At 38.2% G+C, this 26,906-nt stretch overlaps 1 protein-coding gene across 1 annotated transcript in view; it reads left to right on the plus strand.

Moving 5' to 3' along the window:
- Positions 1-2,629: 2,629 nt before the first annotated feature.
- The window catches only part of plekhf2 (pleckstrin homology and FYVE domain containing 2), a 34,357-nt gene continuing 10,080 nt past the window's right edge, over positions 2,630-26,906 (plus strand). Inside the window, exon 1 of the mRNA XM_006791754.3 lies at positions 2,630-2,772. The gene's annotated coding sequence lies outside the window, so the exon portion shown is untranslated. The remainder of the gene's footprint in view (positions 2,773-26,906) is intronic.

Below are 26,906 nucleotides of genomic sequence, written 5' to 3' on the forward strand. Positions count from 1 at the left end.
AGCTCTGGGGGAAGCACCTAAGTAGTCATTGGGTTTGGACATACAAATAACAATTTTCAAGATCAAATTTAATTTTTATGCTTCCTTTTTAATTATCCTAAAAGGATCCAGATGTTTACAAGTCATTAACAACTGAGCAACAGTGATATGCTGAAGAAGGCCATGTGATACACCTGTGACAGAGTATGGAAAAAAATAGTAATTATAGACAAGGAGTGCAAAAGTTTACTGCAACCGGGGGGTTCAAATTGAAAACCTTTGAACACCCAAACAGTAGTAGTTTTGGATGAATTCTGACTCCCTGCCAGGCTGATGTGGGGCTTCAGCTGCAGCAATTTTATTGTCTTGCTTAAGGGCATGCAGCAACGGCATCTCTACTGCCTCGCGCAACAAAAACCTTTTTAACACATTACATAATGCCAGAGGAAACTTGTTAAAAACGTTATTCTCACTAAAGGAAACACTTCCCACTGATTTTATTTTTTAACTTTAGTTTGGGTGACACTGCATTTTTGCCCGGTAAGCCGCAGCATGTTCTGTCCTGGTTTCTGCTCTGGAACAAAAGCAGGTCTCCTCCCAACACCACAACTTTTGGCCCTGCTCATGCTGCTTTCACTTCAATTGGGAATAAACAAATCAACTCCTCTCTGTGAATCGCTACCTTATCGTGGTGGAGGGGTTTGTGTGTCCCAGGGATCCCAGGGGCTATGTTGTCTGGGGGCTTTTGCCCCCTGGTAGGGTCTCCCATGGCAAATTGGTCCTGGGTGAGGGACCAGACAAAGAGCGATTCAGAAGACCCTTATGAAGAAAACATCAAGGGAACAGTTTACCCTGCCTGGGATAGGGTTACCGGGGCCCTGCCCTGGAGCCAGGCCCGGGGAGGGTGCCCGAGGGCGAGCGTCTGGTGGCCGGGCACAGCCCAAAAAGGGGACATGGGCCCATCCTCCCGCAGGCCCACCACCAGCAGGAGGCGCCATAGGGGTTGGGTGCATTGTGTGCTGGGCGGCGGCCAGGAGCGGAGGCCCTGGCGGACTGATCCCCAGCTACCAAGACTCACAATTGGGACATGGAATGTTACCTCTCTGGTGGGGAAGGAGCCTGAGTTAGTGCATGAGGTTGAGAGGTACCAGCTAGATATAGTTGGGCTCACCTCTACACATGGCTTGGGCTCTGGAACCAGTCTCCTGGAGAGGGGCTGGACTCTGTCTCAGTCTGGAGTTGCCCCTGGTGAGAGGCCCTCGGCTTGCTGCCGGTATGTTGGGGTTTTTCCCGGTGGATGAGAGGGTTTGTTCCCTGCGCTTTAGGGTTGGGGAACGAGTCCTGACTGTCATCTGCGCTTATACGCTGGGTGGCAGTTCAGAGTACCCAGCCTTCTTAGAGTCCCTGGGTGGGGTGCTGGAAGGTGCTCCACCTGGAGACTCTGTTGTCCTGCTGGGAGACTTCAATGCTCACGTGGGTAACCACAGCGAGACCTGGAGAGGCGTGATTGGGAAGAACGGCCTCCCCGATCTGAACCCGAGTGGTTGTTTGTTATTGAACTTCTGTGCAAATCACAGATTGGCCATAACAAACACCGTGTTCGAACACAAGAGTGTCCATAAGTGTCCAAAAACTCGGGTGTGGGAGTTCGGAGAGGCCATGGCAAAAGACTTTTGGACTGCCTCGAAGAGATTCTGGCAAACCGTCGGGCGTCTCAGGAGGGGAAAGCGGTGCTCCACCTGCCTTTGTATAGTGCTGGCGGAGCCAGTGGTGGTGGCTCGAAGTATTCAAAGTATTCGAGGTCCTCGAAGTATTCTTAATCCCAGTGAGTAAATGTTAGTAATGCAAGATTTCAAGGTTGTTCTTTGACACTAAAACAAACACAACAATAACAAACACAACTAAGAAATCTTGCATGATTTCTGATCTGGCATGACATTTTAAATCAATTAAAATTTGGTATGTGTAACAAGTCTTGAAAACCAGTTATAAAGGTTAGTTTTAGGTTTCACTGTAAGCTGATGAAAGGACTTTCTGGTGTTTTTGTTTAATCAGGTATGTCTAACAGCTGTTATCACCTAAACTTTACTTACTTTACTTAAGGATTTAAATCAAACGTTTTTGTGCTGTATGTATAATTGTAGGGTCTACCTTACAACATAAAGCGTCTTGAGGCAACTGTTGTTGTGATTTGGCACTGTATAAATAAAATTGAATTGAACTGAAGGGAATTGAAGTTTTATATCCTTGCTTTAACCTGATTCATATTTCACCTCTTTTCTTAGTTACATTTCATGTTCATGTTTTGTTCGATTGTTTCACTGATTCCTGTCTTGCACCCTGTGGTTTTGGGGGTTACTTTACTAAGTAATATAAGTGTAAAAACTTATTATTTAAATAATTGTCAGTTGTTTGCTGGACGAGACAAAGCATGTGAAGTTATAAACCTGGATTCCGCTAATGATGATGGGAATTTTGGCATCAAAGTTGTGCCAGAATAAAAGATGTCATTCACATTTCAGCTTTGTTTGAAGTTTCTTACATGTTTGCAGGTCAGAGACCGCACGTTAGTTTCGTATTTACCGGCTGTCCAGCGCGCCCTGAACGCGGCGCGGCGCTGCCATGTTGTTGTTGTATTTTCTGGGCAGCGGCGGAGTTTCCAGCTGCTGTAGCTGTCTGCGGACGCGGTGGGTAGTTTCGGTGGGGGAGGCACTGCTTTAATCACTCTTATTTGGATTACAACCGAGCTTCAAGTAACAGCAAAAGTTGCCAGACAACAGGAGCTGCCGTCGGGTATGTAGTTTTCCACGTTTTTAAACTTGTCTCCGTCGGTGTCCTGTCACTCTTTGCTAAGGGGAGCTACGGCTTGCTCTGTGGTTTGCTTCTACTTTTTCCCATTCATGCTAACAGGCGGTAGCTTAGCGCAGTTGAGCAGCTATCTTTCTTTCCCCGGAGTTCCACACAGGGAGTTAAAATCGATAAGTTTTTTTTTGTAGTCTTAAAGTCGAAAAAGCGGAGTTGATTTTTGTTTGACACAAGCAGTAAGAGGTGAACATTGTTTGGGAAGCTAACTTGGGAGCTAGCTGGCTAACGCTGCCAACTGACACCAGCTTGGAAAACTTACGGGGCAATAACTTGAAAAGTCACAGAAACTTTTAGTCGTATCGTGTTTAAAGTGTTTCAATGTAAAGAAAGAATAAACTGAGCGTGACGGTTTCAGTTTGCCTCACCAGTGGTGGCTTTTTGAGGACTGCGAGGAAAAGTCATTGCGGTTTATTTATTTTTAGCAGGTCAGGACAAGCTGAAAAAGGACCATTTATCAGCGTAGGGTAATATTAGCCTGATGCGTGGTTAAAGAAACTGACTTTTCCACCTAGTGTAAAGTTTAATATTTCTTTGGACTAACTTCACCCACCTTTGCCTCACTGTGCAGGTAACCTACAATCAGTTAGAGGTCCAGGCTCTGTTATTACAGCTTTTGTGGAAGCGAATGTGCGAATCTGATTGCTGGTGAAACCTGTCTATCTCAAAATGGGAAGTCTGCAACGCCTTGCCTCTGCCTTAGTCAGGTTGCCCATTATTTTCACTTGACTTCTTCTTCCACTACACGGAGTCTTTGAACTTAAGGTTAGAGGACGATCACGTGTCTTCTCTGGTCAGTATTCGCGTTCTCTCCTGCAACTGATTAATTTTCAGTTAGAAGAAGATTTGTATTATTTTTAATTATAAAATCCCTAATTCGTGGTTTTAAGTTTTTCTTCTTTGTCCACTTTACAGTTTAAGCCACCCCAAATAATTAGAATAATTCAAACAAAATAATTAAATAAATGACATCCACTTTCTGCTGCTTATCTGGGTACAAATCGGAGGGGCGGCAGAGATAACCAGATCTCACTATCCACATCAACTGCCCGTAGCTCTTCTGGTGTGACATGGAGACGTTCCCAAACCAGCTGAATGACATAATCTCTACAGCATGTACTAGACTTGTCCTTGGGTCACCTCCCAGTCAGATGTTCCCAAAGCACCACACATAGGAGGCATCCTAGTAACCTCAGCTGGCTCCTTTTGATATAGAGGAGCAGTGGTTGTAGGCCCCTCACCCCTCCTGTAAGGGAGAGCCCAGAGACCCTATGGAGGAAATTAATTTCCACTGTTTATACCCACAGACTCATTCTTCCTATCACTTCCCAGATGTTGACAGCTGTGCCTTAACACTTAGCTCTCTTTTCATCACAATTGAGTGGTACAATGTTTGTAACACTACCACTGCGTCTGTCAAGCTCTCACTCCATTCTCCTCTCACTAGTGAACATAACTGCGTTGGAATAGTCCTCCATTTGAGGCAGAAACTTGCTCCCATGTTGGGGTGGGCACTCCGGATTTGGATATGGCTGCAATACTGGTGCTTCGACAAATCACTCCAGTGTGAGACAGTGGTAATCACTTGATGTATCTGACAGGATCATCTGCAAAAAGCAGAGACATGATTCTTAGACTACCAAGCGTGAAACCCTCCGCCTCTTGGCTGAACCTGAAATTCTGTCTTTAAAAGTTATGAACACAATCTGTGACAAAGGGCACCTCTGGCAGAGTGCAACACCCACTGGGAATGAATGTGACTTATAGCTGCCAATGCTGACTAAGCTCTCACTTTGCATCTGCATGGACTGATTAGCCTGTAACAACACGCCTGGTACTTCTTAATTCTGAAGCACCCAAGGGATGTGCGTGACACACCGAGACATGCATTCAAATGCCTTCTCAAAATCCTTTAGCCTAGTTGATCAAACTCCCACATGTACACTTGAACAAAAGAGTAAAGAGTATCCCCTTGTTCCCTCTTGCATTGTGGGTGCTACATTGTGTCTAGATAGCTGTCAGTGTTGACTTCGGTTGCTGTCATCGCCCTGTTAGCAAACAGGTTACATTTACCTTTGGCAAAGGCTATTGTTTAAATTTTTAAAGAAAGTATTATTAAGTAGTATTAAACCACCCCACTGTCTTCACCTTTTCTCATTTGTCTCCCACACTTACAAAAATAATGCTGGAACAGCTGGTGGTTTAAATTTAGTAATTAACAAATCTTTCAACTCTTAAGCAAAGTACTCACTAGGAATTTCTTGTAACGTAAAGACTTCTGAATATTGTACTATGTCATGGTTAACAAAATATTTTTGTTTTTTTGGACATATATTCATTTTTATTAAAAAAAGTATTTAGCTACAATTGTTCAACTGTAACTTGAAATAAAACAGTGATTCTCTAAATCTAACTAAATAGGTCTGGGGAAACAACTACATTCTGTTAGCAATCATCTGTTATGACTGAGTGTAAAGAGCAGGAAGAGATTTACATATTGATAAGGATGCTTTCTGAACTACTTTGCGGTGACAGGAACAGCTGGGCTTAATAAACTTACCTATATGGAGCGTTTTTGTAGAGATCACTTTTGGAATTTCTGTAGGACGAAGGTTAAACAAAAAAGCACCCTCACACTCTAATAATCCTGTTCTACTATAGGAAAAACTCTGCTGTATTGCATTGATAGACTGAGTATCTCTGTGGGAACAAAAGGTTAAAGGAAATTGTGGGCGAGAGAAGATTCTGTTATAAAAATGTGTTTTCTTTTAATCAGACGTTTCATTAACCCCTATAGCTGCGTAGGTTGGTAGTTATCTTATGTTCCAACATGACATGTCTTGTAGTCTAATGGTTGCATTTGGATAAAGTTACATTTTTGCTTAAAACTGTGTTTCACGGTTCTAGAGTTGACTGCCTCTTTGCCTAATTATTGGTGATAAATGTGTGAGATCTTTTTTTCATAATAAAACTGAAAAGTCACCCACAGCTGAGTGTCAGGCCTTTCATAATTTAATATAGTCTTCTTTTTTAAGTTCAGTAGTATTTCATACATTAAATGAGCCCAAGGTATATTTTCACTTGTCATGCTTTATCGAAATTGCACCCAAAAGCCTAAGGGCCTACAATGTAGACTGATGTAAAGTAGAAGAAAGCAACAGATCTTCACTTTGAAGAGATTTTTGTATTTCCATAGATTTAGGTTATATTTCTAGGATAAAAATTAGACACCCACTGCCCCAAAAATACAGTTTTTAACATTCTCCCTTCTAAATATTTAAAATACCAACTATATTGTGTCAAGTATATAAAAGTTCCTTAAGAGCTTGTCCAAAAAATAGGTTAAAAATAGTAATTAACCCTAAATTTTCATAGTCAGCTGCCTCTCCAGTGAATCACAGTCCTTAGGCTTAGAATATGAAGTATTTCTCCACCTGCAGCCCCCTTGAAACCATAGACATTATAAAAATACGTACCTACCATGACACAGATTTAAGGCATTTGGGATCTATTGGACAATGGGACAAGAGACACAAGCAGGTGAATCTTGAGCATCACACAAGCAACCTGTACAGAAGACCAGCTGTAGGGAAAGAACAAGACAGGAATATACTGGACTGATCTATAAGCAGCACTTTCACTATAAGAGTGAGGAGATTATCAACTAGTAATCCAGTAGTAATCTTCTAAATAGAGTCTCTATACAAGAAATTCTTAACTTGTACCTAACCTTTTGAAACTGGGCATCTTATTCAGCTTTAATACCAAAACTAGGGAAATAAAAGAACCCGGCATGCTTCTGAAGTGTCATGTGATTTTGGGAGTCTGTTACTGACTGCTTCCTTAGATGGCTGAAAGTAGAACGCTGGGTGGGAAATTACCATCAGTCTTTATGTAATGAGAAAAATGGGACCTGATTAATGACTCCCTGGAAGAGAAATTGTGACTTTCTGTTTCTATTCCCCAAAAATGCACCTGGTAAATTGCAGAACCCACCTCTTAGGAGGTAATCATCCATTTATTGGGATTTATCCAACGCTGCAGCTTTTGGATGATCTTCTAAGTTTGCTAGTAGCAAATCAGTCAGCCAAGATATCTTCTTCCTTTTTGTGTTTGAATGTGGTTCAAACTAGTTCTTCCAGAACTCCTGGGCAATGTACAGTACACTCAACTACCTGAGGAACCAGGAACTTCTTTACCCCTCATCTCACTTTGGAAGTAGTCAGATCTGGCTCCGTGTAATCCAATATCCTGCACATAATCCAACGTGTCAGTTATAAATGGATGCAGATAAGGACAGCGGGTCATTTCCTGACTGACACATCAAGGAGGTCACAGATAAACAAAAACAGATTATCTAAACAGTGAGTGCTTCGTTTACTGTTTGTGAGGATGAGTATCCTTTGGAATCTGTAGAAATCTGCACATGCAAAGCACAGTTTTAAAAATATACATTTTTAAGCACTTTCCTCCTGTATACTTTGTAGCACACAGACAAAATGGTGCAAAGATAGTAGGGAAGTGCATCATTTATGTGATTTGCAGACAGAAGTGCACAGCCAGCATGTTGTTAAGTCCTAACATTTCATCATAACGTTTTGTCTTTCAGGCTGTTAATGTGTAAAATTGGTGCACCTACCTCATCTTTTCTGCACCATGGTCTCTCTATTTATTCCACTAAAACAAAAACAAAAATGAAGAAGTGAGATAAATTAGCAAGCTTTAAATTAAAAGAGACAAAAATACTGTCTGTGTGGTTTTGTTTACGCTAGGCCATTGTAGGTGCTCGCCACATCCCTGTTCATTTCAAGGAGTCCAGAGGTTTCTGTATGCACAGTCTCACGCTTGTTGTGTGTGATATATGCAGGGATGGTGATATAGCGAGATAGTGAGGGAAGTTAAATTTAATATGAATTTAAAGAATGTAATATTGCTATTATGCATTAGTGGGAAGAAAAAAAAACCCTAAATATTGCCATGACTGGCAGACTGTTGGCAATCACCAGCACAACCCTAATTTTCTTTAGTTAGGGAGGATGTTTAATTGCATATTTAGGAGGGCTTACATTAATCATGCTTTTTAGACTTCTGTAATCTGACTCTGCATTTGTGCCTTGTTTCATGTTACACTTGTTCCTAATATTAGTAATATGTTAGACTGCTTCTTGTAAGTGGTTTAGTTTGATTTGTATACTGTGTGAAATGTGAGTTTTGTTGAAATCGAATAACAAATATGCTATAAGTTGAAAAGTTGCTGGGAATAGTTCCTCTGCCAAGACAGAACAAAGCTTTTTAATTACAGCTCCTTGGCTTTTTGTCCTACTGCAAAATTCTGCAAAAACGAATAGGCCAAATTCTGTGAAACTTTCTTTAGAGGAGGGGGTTCTATGCTCAGCGCTAGAGCTGTTTGTCTATATATCTGCTCTCATTAAATCATGACATCACAACTGTGTGAAACACGAGCTTTTGGGTCATAGATATTATGTAAGCATACACAGAACTCATTATTGTGGACTTAGGTTATTAATGTGAGCATCAAACAATATATATATATATATATATATATATATATATATATATATATATATATATATATATATATATATATATATATATATATATATATATATATATATATATATATATATATATATATATATATATATGAAAGAGGGGGAAGAAGCAAAATTGATACCCTTGAAATCTACAAAATAGGGCATTATACTTTATGGCTCTCCAACTGCCTCTCTAGGCAGTCTTTAGCCAGTTTAAGGCAGGGGTGGGCAATTCCAGGCCCCAAGGGCCAGTGTCCCTGCAGGTTTTAGATGTGTCCTTAAACCAACAGCTGATTTAAATGGCTAAATTAGCTCCTCAACATGTCCTGAAGTTCTCCAGAGGCCTGGTAATGAACTAATCATGTGATTCAGGTGTGTTGACCCAAGGGGAGATCTAAAACCTACAGGACACTGGCCCTCGGGGCCTGGAATTGCCCACCCCTGGTTTAAGGGATTGTTGTGACTCAGGATATGGATGTTATTTTAGAGATAACATTCATAAGAGGGTGAAACTGAACAAAGATGCTCTACAGTGATCTGAGAACTATTTGTGTTTGTTATCAAGTCATTATCTATTGATGCAAGATATGAAGCCATTAAAAAAATGAATGGACACTGTGTATCCTACTTCTTTTAGTCTCTCTCTGCTGTATAGCTAACATTAGCTAGAGTGTGCTAATATAAGGTTGAACAGAGCAGCTTAATTGTGAGTGGACTTTCAAAATAGTCCTGTTGTAGAGTAGATGTTTGTACTTAGTAGCACCTTGTTTCAACTAGTAGATGACACTGAATTCAATAGTAATAAGAACTATGCATAATTATTCTAGTGGTGCATGTTTTTAAATTATTTATAGGCCTCTTGTAACATTTGTTACGAGAGTGTGTCCCACAAAAATAGTGTCTTTGTGGTGAAAGCGAGGAAGAAGGTGCATATGTAAGCATGTGTGGAGGCACACCCATCTTTTCTCCAGCTCCACCGCCTGGATTGCAGTGCGCAATGTGATATCCCCGTGTTGGTGGTGTTCTGTATTATCATAACAGTGATGGTCCAGGATCAACTGACCCGTCACGTTGTCCTAACATTCAGCAATTTTTAAAATTATCACTAGCAACCCAACATTAGTAAGCTATATTTGGCTAACAGGAAAGCTATCTTGATGCTGCATTTATTATATTGTATAAATTATTAAAGAAAACTGGAGACAGCTGAATCATCAAAGACTGTCACACCAAGAGTAATCTGACCAGTTTGCTCATGGGGAAACACTAGACTTGAAAGTCCTGTGCTAAATTGAGTGCATTGTCCAATAGTAAATCTCTCAAGCTTGTTTCAGACAGGTGAAAAAGTGAATTGTAAAATATACTCTGTGTGGGGAAAATGCTACAACTCAATAGTTTATTTGAACTTGTTCTAGAATACAGAAGATTAGACTTAATGCACTTACAGGTGACAATTCAATAGAAGTGTTGTACAATTGAATAAATCATGCTGTCTTTCTCTTTTTGGACATTGAACAAGCCTGTTGATCATGCAGGTCAGTACTTTGAATATCGTTTCAATTATAAAAAGCATTAAATATTTGCATAAGTCACATACAACGTCTTTTTTATGAGACTAATAAGGGACTAAAGTAACAGTACAAAACTAAGAAGAAGAGCATGTCCTGTAAGCATCTACTTTCAACATTAGTACTTCTCATTTTCATATCAGGCTACACCATTACTCAACACTTTAAGGTCTTCCATAGTAAGTCACAGTTTCACTTCGGGTTTTTTTTTTATGGCCCCAGCAGAGCATGTTTTACTTTTGTTACTCTAATTTGGCTTGTCTGTGTCATTTGTGCTCATGAACCATGTCCAGTTTATTTCAGATTTCATGTCAGTGCTTATTCTTGTTAGATTTAAAGTATTATTATCCTACACTGGAAAGCTTTTTAGTGTTAGGCAAACAGTCTACTGAATATACTCAGCCTGTACAGTGACATGAAGTAACATGGTTATAATCTTTATATTTCTCAGAATATCATTTTTCCTTCCTACAGATGCTCAGGGGTGTCAAACAAAGCCAGGCTTTCTTGTATTTACCTGCTTGACATAACCTACAATCACAGTCAGAAATAATGAGTATCACAATGAAGATTAGTTTCTCCGGAAACCCAGGCGCTGTGCTTCAAGTGAACGCTCACTTAAAAGGGGCGATTGGCATTTTACTAACCCATTAATCTTACTTAACTGTTTTTACGTTTTTTTTTTTTAAATCTTATCACTGGTGCATCTCAGTGTGTTTGTTTTGGTTATCTGTCATCAAGTTTGTATTTGACCTAAGAGCGAGAGAGAGAGATTAATAAATAATTAATAAATAATCAGAAATTTAGTAAGAGAAATTATTTTGTTGTTGGGATAATTTTCAGTTGTCAAATTGATCATTTGAATATTTCCATTTCTTAGGTAACTATTCTATAGGGTATCATTGTCATGATGTCATCCAGCATGTTATCAGATATTCATTTGTTGTGTAGATATCTGGTTACTGTTTAGGGGATTCATGTTTTATTTTTAATTTAAAAAAAAAAAAAACACGTAAATATATACCGTCTCTTCGTGTCCAACTGACATCAGTCACAGTAGTAGTTATACTTCAAATTCACCTCATTGTTGCTGGCTCAAACTTGCTGGTAGATTTCATACTGTCATACCAGAAATTCTTTCATTGTTTGCACAGAAACCCCCCCCCCCCCCCAAAAAAAAAAAACAAAACAAAAAAACCATGTACAGTATCCAAGTGCTTCACAACAATATCTTTTTTTCCTGGCATAGGGACAGCTCTTATTCTCTGCTGTGTTCATTGGTTGAGTGAGCAGCGAGGCTTCAGAGTGTGACAGTAAGCGTGGTGCACAGTGGGAGGAAAAAAGTATTACAGCTTTTGCTCCTTGTAAATTTCTTTCAAAGACAATTACTGTGCTGTGATTTCTGGTGCAGTTCCTCATGAAACAATGTCTTGAACCTGTGTGGTGATTTTTGTTGTGAGTCTTAGCTGCAGCTGCCACTATAGATTACTACAAAGCTCCAAAGCCCAACTCAAGACATTCAAGACAGCTAGATTTACAATAATAATTTCACAATGTACATATTTGTCTGTTTATATGCTGCATACTAAAAAAAAATAGTAAACTCATGTTTTTTAGAGGTGCCTTAACATCGAAACTTTTTTCACACCTTTGTTTTTCCAAGAAAAACAAGATGACTATATTAATCTTCTGCTAAAGTAGCACATTTGTCTATGAGTACACTTTATGGTGTTTCCATAGCTCTCTGAAATTAAGGGGTTCCTTCAGCTAATAAAACACATTAAGAACTTGAGTACCTCAAATTACTGTAATAAATCGGATAGTTAACTGGCTTGAAATATAGTTGGTTAACCACCCAGATATTTGATGTAAATTATGAGGCATTAATTCAATTCAATTTCTTTCATTTTTATTCATACAGCACCAAATCGCAACAAAAGTTTCCTCAAGGCACTACTTACAATAGTACAAAGAAAACAGAGTAAACCTCAATAATCATGTGACCCCCTATAAGCAAGTGCTTTGGCGACAGTGGGAAGGAAAAACTCCCTTTTAACAGGAAGAAACCTCCAGCAGAACCAGGCTCAGGGAGGGGCGGCCATTTGCCGTGACCAGTTGGGGTGAGGGGAGGAAGACAGGACAAAAGACATGCTGTGGAAAAAAGCCAGAGATGAATAATAAGTAATGATTAAATGCAGAGAGGTGAATAGACACATGATTGAGAAAGGTGACTGAGAAAGAAACAGGGAATGCTTTATGGGAATCCCCCAGGATCATGGCCTATTGCTGCAGAACTAAGGGAGGATTCAGGGCAACCTGATCCAGGCCTAACTATATGCTCTAGCAAAAAGGAGAGTTTTAAGCCTAATCTTAAAAGTAGAGAGGCTGTCTGTCCCCTGAATCCAAATTTGAAGCTGGTTCTCTAGAAGAGGGAACCCTGTGGAACTCCATAATTAACCTTAGTGTGTGAAGAGGACTCTTCATTTATATAAACAAATTGGAGTCTATTAGGTAGATACAATTCAAACCACTGCACCGCAGTATCTTTAATGCCTACAGCATACTGTAATCGCTGTAATGAAATATTATGGTCAGCAGTATCAAATGCTGCACTGAGATCTAGGTAACAGAGGTAAGTCCACTGTCAGAGGCCATAAGGCAATTATTTGCGACCTTCACTAAAGCTGTTTCTATACTGTGATGAGCTCTGAAACCTGACTAGAAATGTTCAAATAAGCCATTTTTCTGCAGATGATCTGTTAGCTGTTTGACAGCTAGACTTTCAAGATTTTTTGAGATTGGCCAATAATTAGCTAAGATGGCTGGGTCAGTGATGGCTTTTTAAATAACAGTTTAACTACTGCCAGCTTGAAGGCCTGTGGTACACAGCTTAATTGAGATAGGCTGATCATATTTAAGATTGAAGCATTAATTAATGGTAGGACTTCTTTGAGCAGTCTTGTTGGAATGGAGTCTAAGAGACACTGATGGTTTGGAGGAAGTAATTACCCTAGTTACTCAGAAAGATCAATTGTAGAAAAAAACTCTAAATAAATATCAGTGGTAACTGTACATAATGTTACATCTGTGAGATGATTATGAGTAAATTTTTTCTCTATTGATTAAAATTTTATTTGTAAAGAAATTCATGAAGTCATTGTTAGTTAACGTTAAAGGAATTTTTGGCTCACTGGGGCTCTGGCCTTTTGTCAGTTTGGCTACAGTGCTGAAGAGAAACTTAGGGTTCTTCTTATTTTCTTCAATCAGTGATAAATAGTAGATGTTTGAGCTTTACAGAAGGCTTTTTTTTAAAGCAGCAAACTCTTTTTTTCACGTAAATGACGATCTTATAAAATAGTGAGACGCCATTTCCTTTCCAGCTTACAAGTTATCTCCTTTAAGGTGTGCATTTGAGAGTTATACGAGGGAGTTAAGTACTTCTGATTTGAAGCTTTTTTTTCAAAGGAGCTACAGTATCTAGAGTCATACATATTAAAGAAGTAAAATTATTAACAAGATAATCGACCTCTGTGGATGTAGCATTCAGGTAGCTGCTCTGCTCTGTGGTGGCACAAGGCAGAAAAGAGGATAACAGTGGATGAATTATATCCCTAAACTTTGTTATAGCACTTTCATAAATACATCTACTGTGATGGAATCTATTCCCCACTGCTGTATAATATATTATTGTAAATTTAAATGTTATTAGGAAATGATCAGACAAAAGAGGGAAATAGAAATACTGTTAAATGTTCAGTTTCTATTCCATAGGTTAGAACAAGATCTAGAGTGTGATTAAAATGGTGGGTGGGTTCTTTTACATTTAGAGAGAAGCCAATTGAGTTTAATAATAGATTAAATGAAAAATTAATTTTGCTTGTCCTCACTTTAGCACAGAGAAGTTAGTTGGATATGGACAGTATTGCAAACATGAACAGTTAGTGACAGCTAAAATCAGTAGAGTAGGCTGTGTGTGTTTAGGATGGAGGATGGGTTTAGTTTCACTTTCAGGGTACTAAAATCAGAGGTAGATATAGTGATAAGACTTGTGATTCAAACACCACTGGTGTTTTGTTATGCATAGTTGTTCAGTTGTACACAGTAGATACTAGAAAATGAAATAATTACTTGCTGTTAAGTAACAAATAGATAAATACTATTTACTAGTATTAGTAGTATTAGTATTTAATGCTAATACTACTAAAAAGAACAGTACCATTCTTAATTGTAGCCATTACAAAACACAGATATTTGTAAAAGTTTATATTATAATATCCAGGACTGTGGTAGTAGCTTCTTTCCGGTTTTACTTTACCCTTCGGATTGAATTGGCAGCCTCCAGTTGTTTTCTCTGTTATTTGGATAGAGTGGGAGTGAATGGGCCTGAGAGATTTGGGGGAAGAGATATAACAAATTCTTTTCATGGTGCATATAGAAACACCCTGAATGAACCATAAAGAAATGGAAACCGTACAGCCAAGCCAACACTTGGGTCACAACTTGCTACTACCTGTTGGGTTTATTTACACTGGAAAAGCTCAAAGGTTGATCTGCTGCACATATGAGTTCCACGGAATGAGATGAACAGATGGAGGACTGTTAAAAGCACATTCCTCAAAAGCTCTGTTCTGCCAGTATCATTTTTAACACATCAACACTAGAAACGTATATTCAAACTGTGCCACTAAGTGTGTTTTAGACCAGTATACAGTGTGTATATACCAGTATGCCCCCCCACCCCCACCCCAAAGAAAATGAAGTTTGATTAAAGTTTCTTCTGTTTAGTCTCCAAAGTTACATGTTTGCATTGTGCTTCTAATGTTGCACTGAATTATTGTAGTGCTACCAACCCATGATAATACTAATTATGTGGCATAGCTCTAACAGTTGAGCCGTGCTGGCCTTCGGACATTCAGTGAGTGACAGGAAAAACGTTAAAAGTTAACAGTTTATTAAGCACTTAAATTAGCCAGAGAGCAAAAAAACATTGTCCACTTTGTTCACATATGAGAAAGAACAATCCACATGTAATTAGTGCATAGAATTGGATGAAAGGAGGGTAAAACGATATTGGATTATATTAAGTACCTGGTTCTTTATCCTTTTAAAACTTCTTTATAGTTAGTTTACGTTATAACACGTACGTTTATCCTACGTGTTATAAAAAGTTCATAACACAGTTACAAAACAGGAAACCAAATGCCTAACCATATCTTACCAAGAAATAAATATGCTGGTTATAATTGACTATTAACTGTGACTAGTAGAATAGTTGACTATTAAGGTATCTCACAGACTGATATTTTAAACAACAGATTTTGACCTTTTAAAATATGGACTTTAAATGATCAAAGGTGAAATTTAAAAAACAAAAACAAACTTAAATATTCACAAAATGTCTTTATGGATAACCTGTGGAAATTAAATGACTAGGATGACTATGTTCCACAGTATATGGGTGTGGATGACTTAAGTCTTGCGCAAAATCTAAAGCAAACATGGGCAGGGATAACTTTTAGGTGCCTTTTTGCCCCTCTCTTCCTTTGCATTCTATGCCTACTGTGTATTTCAAGTGATGTGTATGTTTACTGAGGGTTTTTGAGTTTTACTCTATGCTTCACAGTAAACAGTGTTTTGCTTGATTGTCCAGTTACATTTTATCTAATGTACCTATCTGTGGTCCAGGAATTTAAAACATCTTTATGATTTCTGTCATGTCACAAAAACTTGATTCTAAAAGTGTGACGTTTTGGTCTGCACCACTGGTTTTCTATTCTAACGACTTAAGTGCAAGAAAGAACACAAACAATCAATGTAAAGTTTTATGAGTGCTAGCCTTTTGATAAACTTTAGCCAGTGGCTCTTGTTGGGAATCCGCAGCACATTTCAGCATGTATTTGACGCAACAGCTTGCTAGATTGTCTGGTTGTGCATGAAATCTGTTTGAACCTGTATGTGTGACAGATTAAACTTACATTGCTGCTGACTGTAATGACTGAAGGGAGGTGCGATGAAACGATTTCCTTCCCGTGTTGAGGCTTTCCCAGGCAAAGCAACGATCTCAGCAAAACAAAACAGTGATACTACCACTCCGTTACACACTAAACTTCCCCGTGCTTGCTCTGTAGTAATGTTTTTATAGTGATAAGATGTCCAGAGAGTATGTACTTTGGCATCCCAGACTAGAACTCACTGAAGTGGCCCAATTCCGATGTTTGTAATTCCCTGTCAACAAGCTTAATAGGGATGCACCCATTGTGAAATCCAGTCAATAGTTGATGTCATTATATATTTTTCTGATTATTTTTCCCTTTTGTGTAACTGAAACATCTGCAGTGTTCAGTCTTTCAGTACTCAACAAGACTGATACTTATGTCTAATATATTGATATTATATTGATGGTCTTAAATGAGTTTGACATCTTAACTTAGATTTTTTTTTAACTGTAATTTCTTTTTTAAAGGATTTTTTTTTCAAATCTTTTAAGTATTTTCTGTGTTAGATTTTTGTGCTTTTTTTTATATCTTCGTGTGGTATTCTTTCAGTGACACCAATGTCACTTAGACAAAACGTTTGACAGAAAATAACATTATTATTATTATTATTATTAGTAGTAGTAGTAGTAGTATCATTGTACTAGTAGTACTGGCATAGACACCCTTTTCCTGTCAAAACTACCTGAAATCTTCATTGCATAGTTTCAACAAGGTTACATAAACATACCTCAGAGATTTTGGTCACATTGATACGATAGTATCAAACAGTTGTTCTTCAGCTGCACATCTCCCGTTCCAACACATTGCAAAAGTGCTCTACTGAATTGGGATCTGGAGACTATGGAGGCTATTTCAGGACAGTGAACTTAATGTTATGTTATAAAAATTGGTCTGAGAATGTTATCCTGCTGGAAGCAGCCATTAGAAGACGGGTACACTGTGGATGCTGTGGATGGTCAACAAGAATACTGTGTTATAATAATGTGTTGTGTATTCAGAGATGCTCTTCTGCATGCCTCGCAGCAAGCGCCTGTTGAAGTTACTGTTGCCCTCCTTTCAGTTCAGGGCAACCTGACTCTTTTCCTGTGACCTCTGACATACACAGGGTATTTTCAGCGAGAACTGCTGCTCACTATTCTGATGCTGGGTTTAAATTTCAGCTTGCTGTCTGGACCATCTTCATGCGTTGCTGTCAGCAGCTCGTCATGAGTTGCTATCATATGATTGGCTGTTTAGACATTTTCATTAACAAGCAGTTGAACATAATAAATAATAAAGACCCTAGTGAATGTAGAAAATCCCCAAGTTGCTTGTGTAACAAACAAAATAAATATTGAAGCACATATGTTATTTAATTTTTAGTAAAGGGGTTGCTTTGGGATCTGCTTTTTTTGTAAATAAAAAAGACTCCCTGAAGGAATGTGTGAATGTAATTTAGGACATTTCCTAAGAGGTTACTGCGCAGTAATAAAGCAATAAACAACTTAATGATATTGGACTGGTGACACCATAGTTTTATAAAAGGAAACTATGGAGGATATCTCAGTTTTAACTTTTACTCTGAAAGTTTCTTTGTGGCTCCTGGAAGTTAAATATCTGCTGTTCTCAGTGACCCTAAAAGGGAAACTGTTTCATTTGGGAAGGGATTTAATCACTCTGCTGATCAATGTTTGAAGACGGCTAAAGTCAGAATGGGAAATGACTGTTTAGATGACTCACTTTTTTAAGTTCTGGGGGCTAAGATGAAGACTATTAAGCTTCATTATGTAATTAGTGATAATTGCTTGTGGCCTCTGGGAAATTTTATTGTAGTTTGTTCTACAAATATTTGTGTAATGTTCTCGTGGAACTTCTTTTGAGCATTTTTTTCCTTGGGAAGAGAAACTTTAAATCATGATTGGGCCCATTAAAATGGTGGTGATTATTAGTGTGACATTTACGGGTAAAAGAGTGTTGACTGTTTGGCAGAAACCGATGTCTTAGAGTAGCCGACCTGTTATTTGTCAAGAGTTTTTGGCCTGTTATTAGTGTGATTTTAACCCTGGACGTATCTCATTTAGAAAAGAGTGGGGTTTTTTTCCCCACTTGATGGCCTCTGAAGAACAGAGTGTTTATAGGACTGGTGGCAGTTGTCATGACTTCAGTAGACTGTTTCCACTGTTCTTGCACACGAGTGAACTAGAGTAGGATGGAAATATTAGTCTTCTCTGGTTTGGGTAGTCTTAAGGGGAAGCCCTGTGTCACTATCATTTGCATGAAGTGAGAGAATTTGCTCTTAGATATGACATGAGGCAGTTATTCTTGGAGGTGCAATATAGTTCTTTTAACAGTAATTCAGCAAGTGAGAATTATGTTTACTATAGTGACAACATCAGCTATTGTGATAGGTTAGATCGATACTGTCACAGTGGGATGCGTTATGGTAATGTAGATGATTGCTTGAGTAATTAGCATTGGCATAGAGGTCATGATAGTGAATGTTCCCATCCTGTTTTTTTTTTTTTTTTTTAACGTTAATGATAAGAATAAGCATTACAGCTCTTTATCATACTCAAATACACAGTGTGTTAATATATAGGATGTGTTTTGAAAAGGAAAGCTGTGGTAATTAATCTTGGGAGGATGAGTTAGGGCTGACCTAGTTTCTAGTTAGCTCAGTAGGTTTGAGGAAACACTGGCCAAGACTTTCTTTCACAAATTTGATGTGATAAAGAACAGGATTAGGAGTGAGGATGACACGCTTTCTGCTGTCTCTAATTTACAATAGACTAATTTACACAAGTGCTAAGGTACAAGAGGCAGGACTTTTTTCTCCTCAACGTGGTCTTTGTCCCATTAGAAATAAACAGTGTCCCTTATTTGGATTTTACTGAATATTGTTATAAAGAGTGTATTGTTTCAGACAAAGACTTTATTGAGAGAATAGAAAAGTACTTTAAATTTTAAATTTCAATGAGCTAAAGACTCAAGGAACACTCTAGGAAAAACTGGTAAACGTTGTTTAAATGATATTTATTCCATAATTCTTAGAGAAATATTTCGCCTTCTGTGGGATTGAAGAGTGGCTCTGAAGATTTTATATTGAAAGTGAAGTACAGATAAAGCAGGGCGATATGACCAAAAATATTTATCACGATATACATTTGAAAATTTGCGATGACGATATAATTGACACTAGACAAAATACTTTACAACTCCACATCTTTATTAGTGCAAACCCCCCCCCCCCCCCCCCCCAAAACATCAATGTATTTTCACTTAAACAAGCAGTTGTTTTTTTTTTTTTATCTGCATTAAAGTTATATAAAAATTTAACAGTGCAAATGCAAATTGCTTGCTGACAGTTTAACCAAAAGGCATTTCCAGTGGAAATTGGCCAACAGATCCTCAGCATAACCATGTATAATATCCACAAAACTTAAAAAGAGGTTATACACACACAATACGGTAATATTATGTTGAGACACAGTACGTATCACTCCGCGAGGCTCCTGCCTACGATAGCCGTAATGCTCCGACAATCCATCAAGCGGTGCAGGTTCGTAGCTTAGCAAAGTCATACTAAAACTTTTGACAGCTTTTCGAGCGCCGTGTACCACATAAAATCGTTTTGAGGTCAGTAAACACAACCAGAATTCATACATAAGGCAAAGGGGATTATAAGGGGCTCTGTCGATTTTCGGAAAAATCAAACGATTGATTTTAAATGTGCCTTATTTTCAAAAGAACACGGTAATAACGACGACCCGCTAGCATGCTCTACCAAAAGTAGTCCTTTGTTGTGTATCTGACGGACGGAAGCCAAACCAGTTCCACACCACTGAAGTTGCAGCATTTTTACAAACCAATTCTCATTCATCTGTTTCATTCAACGATCCGCTTTCGCCCTTCTCATTCTCCGTCATGCTTTTTCCGCCATGTGCTTATGAAAACAAAGGCACTGTGCATGCGCGTTTTACCCGCATTCTATCGGGATGTTTCATATTCTTATCGTTGCCCAACATTATACCGTTATTACCGTGAAAGGTATGATATGGCCCAGCCCTAGTTAGTTATAGTCCTATCCATAAAAACTTTCTGACCAAGTAGCCTAAATTAAAAAAAAAAGATAATAATCTGCAGGTTTATTGATATTATTTTTAATGCTGATGTGAACTAGTAAACTCTGGAGAATTTTACTGTGTATTTACATGATCTCGATAATGATATCCTGTCTAGATATATTTCTCAGAAGTTTCCCAAACTTGCTTATAGCTTAAGATCCCCTAACTGAACCGGATTCAAGCCTGTGTCTAGAGAAGCTATGAATCATTTTCCAGTTAATGATGGGGAATGTAGTCATGCATGTCGTAAAAGATTAATAAATAATTTATGTCAACTTACAGGAAGACATAAAGCAATAACTGTGGGTTTTTTTTGTTTGTCTTTTTAAAAACAGTGCAATTCAGCCTGATACTAGATTGATAAGAACTCCTGTTGATTTACTAAGCGAGCAAAGTCTACCAGTTAGTCAATTCAATTCAATTTTATTTATATAGCTCCAAATCACAACAACAGTCACCTCAAAGTGCTTTATATTGTGTGTCATGCTGTGAAGAAGGTACTTTCGGCTCCTCCCTTATTTCCCAAAGGACCACAATGAGTGGATCCAGATGGGTTTTTTTTGTTTGTTTTTTTTTAATCACACAGATTTTATGCCAGATCCATTTCCTGACTGAGCCCTCCTATTTACCCCGGCTTGAGACAAGCATTGGGAGTACACAAGCTTGTAACCCCTGGAGGACAAGTTTGTGTCTTCTCCCAGAATCAAATCAGGGGTCTTTCAAATGTAAAACAAATTTGTTAACCACCACACTACTCTAATAAATATTAAATAATGGCAGTGCTGTTTGTGATTCATGCACTTTTTTGTTCATTTTACATGCAAGCAGCAAATACCTAGTGTCATGTGGCATTTGTTGTGTAAAATCACAGTAAAATTCTGGTGTTCCAAAAGTTGTTTTCAGGTTACAGACACAAATACTGGTTCCGTTTTCAAAACATCACCTCTTTCTGCAGACTAGCCTCCAATCCCTTTATCTGGTGTTCATTCTCACACGGCAGCTCTGTAATCCTTTGTAATGACATGACAGGATGTTGTTGGCACATAGCAGCAGGGTGCTGCGTTCAGGTCAGCAACAAGCAGATAAAACCTCTGTGAAGGAGACCGTGGTCAAAGAGCTGTCCTGTTAGCTTTCAGTCAGACTGGGTATATCTGAATGCAATACATGTGTTTAGTATTTCATCAGGAACTACAAGGAAAAAAATGATCTCTTACAGTGGAATAATAACTCCTCTGTGCACTTTTTTCATAATAGACAAGAGTAGTACAATGAATTTTCAGATTCGAGAAACTGAGACTAATATCACAATTTAAGCTACATTTCTGTAACGTTGGTTATCAGTGGGGGACCAAGGATGGAAAAAAGTCCCAGCATTTTATTTGTTTCTATTGGATGGCACTGCATGTAAAACACTGGGACATGACCCAGTGTTAATTTCACACATAATGCACTACACACAAGCATAAGACATCAGCAACTTTCTGAGACTACGTCCACACTAATGTGTTTTCTCTCCGTTTTGGCCTCCCATTCACACTGAGATGGCGTTTTTGCTGAAGGAAAACGCAGCGTTTTCAAAAACGCATACATTTGGAAACGGTTGCAGTGTGGACAGCAAAAACGGAGATTTACTAAAATGATGATGCATGTTAGTCATATGATGCAGACATGTGACCAATTTAACTGAGATAGCGGAGGGCATTATACAGCAGTTGTTTATTTTGCTCTCAATTTTGACAGCCCTATTAAAGATTAATCAGTTTGTACATGCTTCAGATAGCTTTTCTTCAAATTCTTTAACTCTCAATCACTTTTGTAACTTTGTACTTTTGTGTTACTCGCAGCAATAACTCCACCTCATTTTTAGTCCATTTAAAAAACTCGGGGCTTTTCCTCAACATTTTGCCACGACGTTTCAAAGAGCCTGAAAGTAAATAAGCTGCTGACAGAAATGAGGCAGGTCAAATCTTATTGCGTTTCACGCATGCGTAGTACTGGAACGTAAGCGTTTTCGTCCATTTCAATGTGGACGCGCAACTCTGTGAAAACAGCTGAAAACGCTAGTGTGGACGCGGAGTGTTTTCAGACGAAAATGCTGTCTTCAAATCTATCCGGGCTAGTGTAGACGTAGCCTGAGGTTATGTTGGCTCTACAAAGATTCCCCGCAGCAGTCTAGCGATACAGTGGTAGTCAGTGCTTCTGATCGTCCTGAGAGTAGGGCTGTGCGATATGACCAAAATCTCCTATCCTGATACAGGATATTTGTCATCCCGATAACGATGTATATCACAAAATAGTGCTTTTTCTGTAAATTCTTTGAATCTCCGGCATCTTGACTTGTGTGAAGTGTTTTCAGCTTGTTTTGACCAATGCATTAAACAATATATTATGAGATATAAGCTGTAACGGCCGCCATTTTCTTTGCGATTATTTATTACAACCGCTACCTAAGCGAAAACCTGTAGTGATTCTGTATGTGTCAGGAGTATCGGAGCAGTAGAGACGCAGGGAGGAATGCTGGTTTGAGCGGGGAGTCAAGGAGGCCATTAACGTGAAAAGGGAAAGACCATCTCTGAATCGAGGAGGAGGCCTTAGGGGTACATCTTTCGCCATCATACAATGCTGTGATTGCAGCCATTCCCCAACTCTCTGTGAATGGTACTCATGGCCATTGATCAGTGGTTGTTGATCAATGGTCATGAACTGACCTCCCAGCCCATTGTTCCTTCAGTGGGCTGATTTCAGTCATTATGCAAATATCCTGTTTATAAGATTGGGGAAACCTGCAGTCAGCTTGGATGAGTGACAAAACATTTCTCCCACTGAAAACGCTACATCCAGATGAACAGAATCAACTTTTGGAGGTATTTATTACATGGTGTGCTGCTGGGAAAAGCCTGTTCTAAAGTTTGAGTCTAAGGATTATTTTGAGCACCTGACAGGTCTTTTTTGCTTCTCATCTGTAAACTCTCTCCATACTCTTTCACCTGATTCTTGTGTAGGTGGTAGAAGAGGTTTGTCGTGTTTGAGTCTGTGGTGGGGACAGGTTTGCGGCGTAGTTTTCAGTTTTCTGCTGTGTCAGACTTTTCATAACCAAACCATGTCCATGCGACAGAGGTAGTCCCTCGTTTAGGAATAAGGTCCTTGATTTGTTTTGACTGGTCCTTTTATTTGGAGCTACCTGTTCCTGCTTCATTTTCACTGGCTATGCTGGTATTCTCTGTGCCCCGATGCCTAAACAGTGTATTTTGCGAAACCATGAAACAAAGGATAGCGTATAATTTGAAACGATAGATGTTTTCATATCATCATCGATATATTTTGTCATATCGCACAGCCCTATCTGAAATCTATTCAAACTGGGAATGATTTGGTTTTTGTCTCACTTTGGATGAAGTTTATCATCATGCATAATTAAATGTATGCATGCTAAGTTTGTGTGGTTTTCCTACTGGTGATACATGGGCCAACATGTCAGACCTGTTGAACTTCTCGTGTACATGGACAGAATTTAAACTTTGCAAAGGAGAAAATTGGGTGGGGAACTTTTAGTTAGGAGAAAATTGGGTGGGGAACTTTTAGTTTCTGTCTTATTAAATATAATGTTAATATAAATCTTCTCTTTACGTTCAGTGTCACAACACTGTCTGTACCATTTGCTTTTAGATCAGATTTGCTGCTTTTAAAATGAAGACACCTTTGTACTGATCGGTTCTAAAGAATATGTTTTAATGCTTTATCATTTGTAATAAGAGCAGCAGCTTAAAGAGATGTAGAATGGAAAAGGCAAGAACAAAGACACTGCCTCATCATTGATGGCCTCCACCCTCACATTCTCTCCTCTGGATAAATGGGTGCCCTTGTGTCGTGTTTGCTGTTTACAGTCTACAGAATGGCTCTTTCTCTCTTCCCTGCCTGCTTTCACCATCTTTACTCTCTCCCTTTAGCGTCTGACTCATTGCTGTCACTGCTTCTTTCTTCCCAGACTTCCCAGTGCGGTGTCCACTGGTGGTTTAATTGCTGGTCATACTAAAGTCTTGAATCACCCCACGTCATCTTTTCGTATATTCCAGACAAGTCTTGTTCACAAATATCTCAAACATCTTATTTGCAAACCACAACCAAATTACAGAAAAGGCAGTTTCTCTGACAATTCCCACGAGTTGGCATATTCATGCTATTATCTGTGTAATTTTGAGAGTACGTGCTATACTCAAGAAAATCTCAAGACTTTTTAAGGTCATTTTACACTGCTTGAAAATATTAAATGAGAAATTGCATCTAATTCTGAAGTTCAAAGTTAACAAGTGCCATGTAATAATGACTGTAACCAAGAGGTCCGCCTGCAGTAGAAACACTTAACATAGGTGGTTATTTATAATTAAGTGTGAGATTGTTTTACACTGGCATCACCTTGGCAACTCTAAAGTAAAACCTTATTTTTGCTTATTTGTTTGCAAAATTTTTATTAGATGACCCACTTTAGAAAGCAAAACAGTTCACACCACAACTCCCAAAACTTTAGCAACTGTCAGAGTAATGAAGGATTGGAGATGAATCTTAGTGAAATATCGCTAAGCACAGTATCAACAGCAGTGTCTTCTTTGTGTATTTTTCCTACAAGAATCATATTTATTCAACTTATTTTAACTCTACTTACCACAGTTTGAGAGCACACACAGATTTCACCTTATAAAGCTTAGAATAACTGAACTTAAGATGGAAAACGGGCAAGTTCTTTTGTATTGAGCACAATAAGATGGGACTTAAAAAGGAAGATACGGTGGGTTTTTTTTAATGTTGTTTTTTCCTTTTCCGGGTTTTGTTGGGGTTAGAACATCTTGCATCTCTTATAAAGGGTAATAGCCGTGACCAACCATAATCTCTGCCTTACTTGTCGTGTCGTTCTTCCCCACTTTTTAAAGAGAACAAAGTGCCCTACTTTTTAATTATTTATAATTTTAATATTTATTTATTTATTGCTTTTTCATGGAGGTTTAATGTTTTTGGGTGCTGGCAATAAATGAACACCTCTTGTAAACTGAGAGAGAGGTCAGCGGCTCGTAATGAATTAATCATTGGGCTTATCTAAAGCCACTGCTGTTCCCGTAACCCTAGGTAGCACAGCCAGTCGTCATTGACATTCAAAACACCAGACTCCAGCTAAGAAACCAAAACTACCCATGAACAGCCCTGTTTGAAAAGTTGAGATGGTATGTGATTTGCACTAATTTGGAGTAAATAAAATATATTGTCTTTAGGCAAAGCTAATGAAAGACCATGCGGGCAAATGATTAAACAATTTGCAAAACACCTCTGGGTTTTATGGAAAAGTTACTTTTATTACAGCTTGGTAATAACATGGAAATAGTGGTGTAATGTGGGATCTAGAGAAGTAATAACCAATTAAAGCACTTTAAATAACATGTAATTAGGTAAGGCCAATGTACAAAATGTAACATTTGTCACATATTAACATTGTTACTAAAAGCTTACTAAGCCATTTTTTCATCATAGGTGTTACATTTGTTTTCACATTCTTAATCCGAATTGATACCACATTATATTCATTTCAGATAAAAATCAAGATTGTTACAAGCTATAACTGGGTTATTGCTCTAATTTGCATGTAAATTACATCATTCAGTGTGGTTACTACCCTTTTATTTCAACTTCATTGCAAACTATTACTGTTTTATTACCAAGTAAGAGGGAAAATGATCTAATATAAAATATATTGTCCATAATATAATTAAATGAAAATTAAAGATAACAAAGATGTTGAGTTGGTGAGAGGGGGAAAAAAACTTCGTATTCTTCAGAGTCTTCTGGAAATCAGCAACTGCATTTATATACATCACAACTAACTGTGCTAAAATTACCACCTCTGACCTATCGTCTGTTTTCCCTATAATTAGCAGCAATTTACATAGGAAATGCAAACTCATAAAACAAAATTTCTGTGGATGTACTGCTGTAAGGGTCTCTAGGGATATTCAAACCTGTAACCTTGGCAGTATTCACACCTTGGTCAGGCAGCTGTAATCTGGTGTCACGGTGGTTGATGCATTAAATAATTTGCTCCAACCTGGCTCAGTTTTGTCTACCTCTCTCTGTCCAGGGGAGCACAGATGGATGATATATGTATTCATTTTCACAAATGAGAATCAGCAGCTGGTAAAGTTGAGCTCCACAGAGGGCAACGCTGGCACAAAGAGTTCAGTTCGCCAATCTCCAGCTGGCTGACGAACCCAATCTATCCTTAAGGGAAACTGACACTAAATACCAACATAACAGAGATGGATAATTGGTTCTGGCTGTGACGTTTATTTCTTTTATGAGCCACATTGGCAAATGAATGTAATGGACTGCATTTACTTTTTATTCTTCACTAGTAATCCCAGTATTATTTGTTTTGTTTTTTTTATTGATTTAAATAAACTTTCGCCAACGTCTACTTAATAAATTACAATGGTACTTTACTTTCATCAATAAAACATTTTAATTGATGAAATTATTACATTTACACAAAAGCATTTCTGTTTCCAGAATTTTTCTTTATTTCCTTTGGCATATTAAAGTCGGCTTTCTTAAGCTACATTAAAGAATGTGTCTGCCAGCAGAAGCACCCATCTGTTAACTGTATTCCTGAAACAAATGACACGTTTTTTGTTTTTTGATGTAATTGATCATTTATTTTATTTATTTGAAATCCCACAGAGATCATACATAACTGTTTTGCTGTACTTTAACCACTTTTTAAAGGATAATTATATTTGTTTTAATTATTTTTAAATTGAAGCATTTACAAATGATAGCATTTTGAGCTTAAGGTAAAGAAAA

This window comes from Neolamprologus brichardi, chromosome 11 (genome assembly GCF_056152115.1).
Source record: "Neolamprologus brichardi isolate AB-2024 chromosome 11, ASM5615211v1, whole genome shotgun sequence".
Taxonomy (NCBI): Eukaryota; Metazoa; Chordata; class Actinopteri; order Cichliformes; family Cichlidae; genus Neolamprologus; species Neolamprologus brichardi.